This window comes from Tamandua tetradactyla, chromosome 1 (genome assembly GCF_023851605.1).
Source record: "Tamandua tetradactyla isolate mTamTet1 chromosome 1, mTamTet1.pri, whole genome shotgun sequence".
Lineage (NCBI taxonomy): Eukaryota > Metazoa > Chordata > Mammalia > Pilosa > Myrmecophagidae > Tamandua > Tamandua tetradactyla.
In genome coordinates, this window is record NC_135327.1 from 56,350,509 (window position 1) to 56,356,929 (window position 6,421).

Genomic DNA, 6,421 nt, shown 5'->3' on the forward strand with positions numbered 1-6,421 from the left:
AATGAAGCCCGAGGAATCTGGAATGAAGTATTGATTCCCAGGGTCTAGCCACAACTTGCCCTTCCTGGGGACTCTGTTTAACCTCACACTATGAAGACAGGACTGGGAAAACCCAACCTGGTCTAGAAGCATATCATATCGGCATAGCATAACCTATAGATGGCACCCAGCAGGGAAAGGGGGCTCATCCCCTGGTGACAGTATCAGATCCAAATACATTTAAGGGCCAAAACCAACAGATGAGGGTACAGAGAACCACATTAAGTCTTTGCTTTGGTACAAACATCCACTGTGGAGGGGTTCAGCAGAAGGATGAACTATTGGCCAGAACTGCAGTTGCAAGCAACAGAAAGCAACTCTGGATTATCTAAGCAGAAATGGAATTCATTGTGGGGAAACTGTGTACTCCCAGAATTGTCAGACAGTTTGGAGAGCAGGCATGGGGCTCACAGTCCAGCGAGCCATCTCTGCCATAGGCATCAAGCGCTGGACACTGCAGTGCATGGGCATTAGATGCTGGTGGCCATTGCTGCTTTCCTGCCCCACCCTGGGACCTGATCATCGCAGCGGAGGAGGGTTCCCACAGCTCCTGGTCCCTCCCATCACCAGCTCCCAATTCAGTGTCTGGGGCTTCCCTGTGCCCATAGGAAGCTGCAAGAGAAGGCAGGGAGAGAGACTTAACTAGGAAAACGCATGTCTGATATTTCAGCCTCTGTGGCAGGAGGAGGTTCTGTCTCCCCCAGAGACTCATAAGGCGGGGAATTGCCCATTTGTAGAAAGTATATTCAGATCCTAGAAAGCCAAAAGAGAATAAGTGTTCATACTTATTGAAGTGTGAAGGAAGATCACAGAATTTTTCTCCCTCAGTATCTTAAAAATGAGTAAAACACAATCAAACAAACCACCACCCCAAAGATAATTTAAAATAATTCCAATCTCAATCTGCCTGACACCAGAGAGTTCTTAATCTGGTAGATTTTCAGGTATTTTCCAGCCATAACAAGGCTAATACTTTGGTTTTCCTTTGTTTCATGACAGTCCATTATCAGAACCCTGATAGGAGAGGAAATGACTCTTGGACCTATACCTCTACATGTTAATTGTTTCTCATCTGCCTTACCTCTTCCATAAGGGTAGGGACCACCTCTGACTTGGCTGCTGCTATGCTCCCAGCACCTAGCAAAGGGGGTGCTTAATGAATATCTGTTAGCTAATGAACATGTTTAGCCAGAAATGCACCTTCCAATTTTGCTTTCTTCCTTAACAGTGACAGGTTGACAAACATTGGAAGAAAAATATTCCACTTAGCCCACTGGGGAAAAAAAAATCCATGCCTTGCTTCTGCCTGAAATTCTCTGCACACAAAGCTTCCCTTACCAGGAAACCTTGTGTGGGAGGTTGTAATAAATAACAATTTATATTCACCCTCCAAGACAGATCTCATGTTATTGGCTAAATATAAACCGGTAACCACAGCCTTCATCAAGGAGACCCACGCCGGATCTCTCCACCTCCCCAGGACTCCATCTCCTCCTTCCCCAGAAATGGTCCCCAGAGGACCCACCACCCAGGCTACAGGGGCTGAAGGAGGACAGTTTCTCTCCACAATCAACATGCGGTTACTGTATCTCATCTAAACCAGAAAAGGGCTCTGCCTTGGGGAAGATCCCTCAGAATAGCCCAAATTCCAAGTCCCCAGAAAGAAGGCAGAGCAGAAAATTAGCATTTCCCATAAAACAGGCTCCAAACAGTGAAGGGGATTAGGCTCCTTCAGACTCAGGGGAGGCTCCCCCATCACCTCCTGGCAAGCACCTCCCTTGTCTTTCAGACTTCAATTTTCAAGATTCCTCTTCAGGGAAGCTCCCCATGACCATTCCTTCTCCTGCGGCTGAAGCAGAGGTGGGTGGGTATGTTTCCCCTACCGGATATTGAGAACCATGGGCGCAAACTATGTCTTAGTTCTCTCTGGACTCCCAAAACCTCCAGAAAACACGTTCTAAATGAGGGAAGGAAGGAGTGTGTGAGTGAATGAGTATTCTGCATCATGTGCTTTACCCCCATTACACAGTTTATTCATCATAACAAATCCACAGATGGGAATTTTTATCCCCATTAAATCTTCATTATAGTGAAGAAACTGAGGCTCAAAGATAGGAAGCAACTCGTGCAAGTTTTCCTAGCAAGTACATGGCAGAACCAGGATTTAAACCCTGAGAAGTATGACTTCAAGGACCCAACCCCCTTCTTCCCACCTCTAAAGCTGATGAAAGGATGAATGGTCCTAAATCCCACCCAGCAGACAGCTACTTTCTCAGGCAGTCTGAATATCTTCTGGCAAGGCTTGAAAGAAGGTAGGAGAAGTGCAGGAGATGGAGAACAGTAATGGCTAAGAAGCTGGACAAGTTCACACTTCTTGGAAGGGTGTTTTAAAATGAAAATCTTGAGTGAAGCCAAAAGGAAAGTTCATTACTGAACCACATTCAGTCACTGGATGATCATTATCTCATTCTATGCAGTGGTCATGAGAAGAAAGCCTAAAGAAAGAAGATACTCTGGAACGATTATGGCAGTAAAACGGATTTCAGAGCATTTTCTTTGATTCAAAGGGCCACATAGCCTAAGAAAAAATTACTGAATAGAAGCAATGTCTCCAATTTGACACCACCTAGTGTGGGTTTTTCATCCCATCCTAACTCCTTCTTCTAACATCATGACCACCTCCATTTAAAAAAATAATTAAGTACAAGCTATTTATTAATAGCAAAACTTTACTGATTAATACTTCTTAATACGAATCTTTTGGGGGTTGCATTGCATTATTTGCAAATCGAAGTCTCAAGGACATGAGACAAAATTTTGAGGGAGAACCACGGGACCTAGTGCACACAAAGCAGGTCTGGAGCTCCTGCTGCACACCTTCCCCTCTGCCACCCACAGCAGACATTCCTAACCAAGCCCAGCACGAGGCGTGGAAGAGTTCTCAGCACCATTCTCAATGCTGTGATTTAGGCAGCCTCTACCAACCTGCTGGGATTTCACAGAAGTTTTAGGGCATTCTAGACTGAGAGTTAACAGACATAGCGAGCAAGTAACGGTTCTGAGGTTGATTACTTGGGGGCTGTAGTCAGTTTCTCTTGGTCATCGGGTCCCCCTTTTCCCATCTGTGCTAAGTATCAGGAACAGTGGTGCCTGCACCTGCACCGAAACAGGGACTTGCACGCCACAGCCAGAGCAGGAGTAGCATCCAGGATGGGAGAGCCCCATTCCCAGGGAACAGACTTTCAGCTGAACTCACATGGATGTGACTAACTGCCCTTTCCCACAACCACCAATGGAAGTCTATCAATCATAGGAATAATTTTAGAAAATCAAAACCAGATATTTAATAGTAATAATAATAATAATAATGGATCAAGACAAGCAGGGTTTATTTATGCAGGCAACCCTGTTTTAATAATTGAAAATCTACTAATGTAATCCATTATGTAATAATATTAACATACTAAGGGTAGGAGATAGAGTCTATAAATAGCTGAAGAGTTGTATGTGATAGATTGCATTCCTCTTCCCGGTTTTTCATCCTTCCCTGTTATCCAAGCTTCTTGCCATGTGACTTGGCAGTCCCTTTCACTAGAGGCAAAGTATACCTCCCCCACCTTCGCTGCTGTCAGGCTTGGCCTTGTGACTTGATTTGGCCAATGGAAACTGGGTGGAACTGGGAGTGTGCCAATTCCAAGACTAGGCTTTATGGGGTATCATCTATTTCCACTTGTCCCCTCTTGCACTTCTACTGTCACCATGAGAAAAGCATACCCTGGCTAGACTGATGGTCAGAGGAGGATGAGAGAAATCTGGAACTCAACCTGTAGTTTAGAGCCAAGCCCCATCAAGCTACATTAGCCAGACCCTAGCCAACTCATAAATGTGTGAGTGAGAAAGATAAGTGCTGAAAGGTACTGAGTATAGGGGTGGTTGAGAAAAATAATTATTGTGGCAACAGCTGACTGATATAATGTAGAAAAGGCATTTGACAAAATTCAATGCCTCTGATTTAAAGCACACTTAGACTATTGTCACATAACTACATTCAGAGTGTGGTCAGCTGTAATAAGAAAAAAATTCCTTAACCTTAAGGAAAAATAAAACAACCTTCTATAAGAAACCCAAAGCAAGCATCATACGGAAAGGTAAACTTTAGAAGTAGCACATCACAGTCAGGAATAATTTGAAGACGCTTGCTTTCAGAGATATTTTACAATAGTAGGTCTTAGACAATGAAAGAAATAAGAAAAAAGTAAGAGGCATAAATATTAGAAGAAAAGAGACAATGTCCTTGTTTATAACAATATGGTTGTCCAACTAAAAAAATACACACCAACCAAAAACATTGTAGAACTAACACAAGAATTCAGTAAATGACTAGATGTAAGATCAATCTATGAAATTCAAAAGTTTTCTTCTACCTGAGTAATAATCAAATAGAAAATCAGAAGGTGTAATAGCAAATAGGGACCCCACTTATGAAAGTAGCCATACACTAAAAGTCCCTATTACTAGGAATAATCGAAGAAGAAATATGCAAGACTTGTTTAAGAAAGAGAGCACATGGGTACATAAAAAGACCTACATAAATGAAGAGACACATATGGCTTAGATCCAATACATGGGCAAGCTTAGCTTATAACAGCCAAATTTCATAGAGACCACAGATGCATAAAGACTCAATATCATTCTCACAAGCAGTAGGGACAACCAAAGCAATAGACTGAGCCCCCAGTCTTGGGGTTTGTTCATATGAAACTTAATCCTGCAAAGGATAGGCTAGGCCTGCTTGGAATTAGGTCTAAGAGTCACCCCCAAGAGGGCCTCTTTTGTTGCTCGGATGTGGCCTCTCTCTCTCAGCCAACACAACAAGCAAACTCACTGCCCTTCTCCTTTCTACATGGGTCATGGATCCCAGGAGTGTGGCCCTTCCTGGCAGAGTGGGACAGAGATCCTAGAATGAGATGGGACTCAGCACCAAGGGATTGAGAAAATCTTCTTGACCGAAAAGGGGAAGAGAGAAATGAGACAAAATAAAGTGTCAATGGCTGAGAGATTCCAAACAGAGTCAAGAGGTTATCCTGGAGGTTATTCTTATGCATTGAATAGATATCACCTTTTTAGTTAAGGTGTAATGGAGAGGCTGGAGGGAACTGCCTGAAAATGTAGAGCTATGTTCCAGTAGCCATGTTTCTTTTTTTTTTTTTCTTTTCTCTTTTTTTTACATGGGCAGGCACCGGGAAGCGAACCCAGGTCCTCTGGCATGGCAGGCAAGCATTCTTGCCTGCTGAGCCACGGTGGTCCGCTCAGTAGCCATGTTTCTTGAAGATGATTGTATAATGATACAGCTTTCACAATGTGACTGTGTGATTGTGAAAACCTTGTATCTGATGATTCTTTCGTCTACCTTATGGATAGATGAGTAAAACATATAGATTAAAAATAAATAAATGATAGGGGAAACAAATGTTAAAATAAATTTAGAAGATTGAAATGCTAGTGATCAATGAAAGGGAAGGGTGAGAGGTTTGGTATGTATGAATTTTTTCTGTTTTCTTTTTATTCCTTTTTCTGAATTGATGCAAATGTTCTAAGAAATGATCATGATGAGGAATATAAAAAGAAAAGGCTCAATGTCAGTGACTATTCTCTCCAAAACTGATCTCTACATTCAGGGCACTTGCAATCCCAATTAAAGTCCCAATATGATATTTCTCTTTTAGAGAACCTGACAAGCTAATTCTAAAATACAAGTGAAAAAAATAACTTTGCAAAAGGACAAAGTATGAGTATACTGGGTGAGGGTGGCGGGGGTCATATAAATCCCCAAACATTTAAAAAGTTATTGCAGTTTATATGCTATAGTAAAGAATGAAGGCAAAATAAAGACATTCAGATAAAAATAAGCGTAGCGTACACACTCTCAGCAGACCCTCACTGAAAGAACTTCTCAGGACATACTTCAGAAAGAAGAAAGATAATCCCTGGAAGAAGGTCTAAGATGCAAGAAGGAATGGGAGTGAAAAATATGGGGACAAATCTAAACAAAAATTTATTTTTGAACCAATTATTTGTATTATTTCCTGATTTGTGTGCCAAGTAAAAACTCAGAACTAAAATTCTGGACAAAAATAATGAGTGGGGAGGCAGGTGTCAGAGATAAAGTGCTCAAAATTGTTATACTGCTTAACAGAGGAATAATTTGATATTCTGTTGAGTTACATATGCATGTTAAAATTTGTATAGAAAGGATAAAGGAAAATAGAGTATATAACTTCAAAATTCAAAGGAAAAAATTGAGTAAGAAGGAAAAAACCTCTATCAAGTCAACAGTCAACAATAAGGAGAAAAAAATATAAAAGATAGAATAAATAAAATG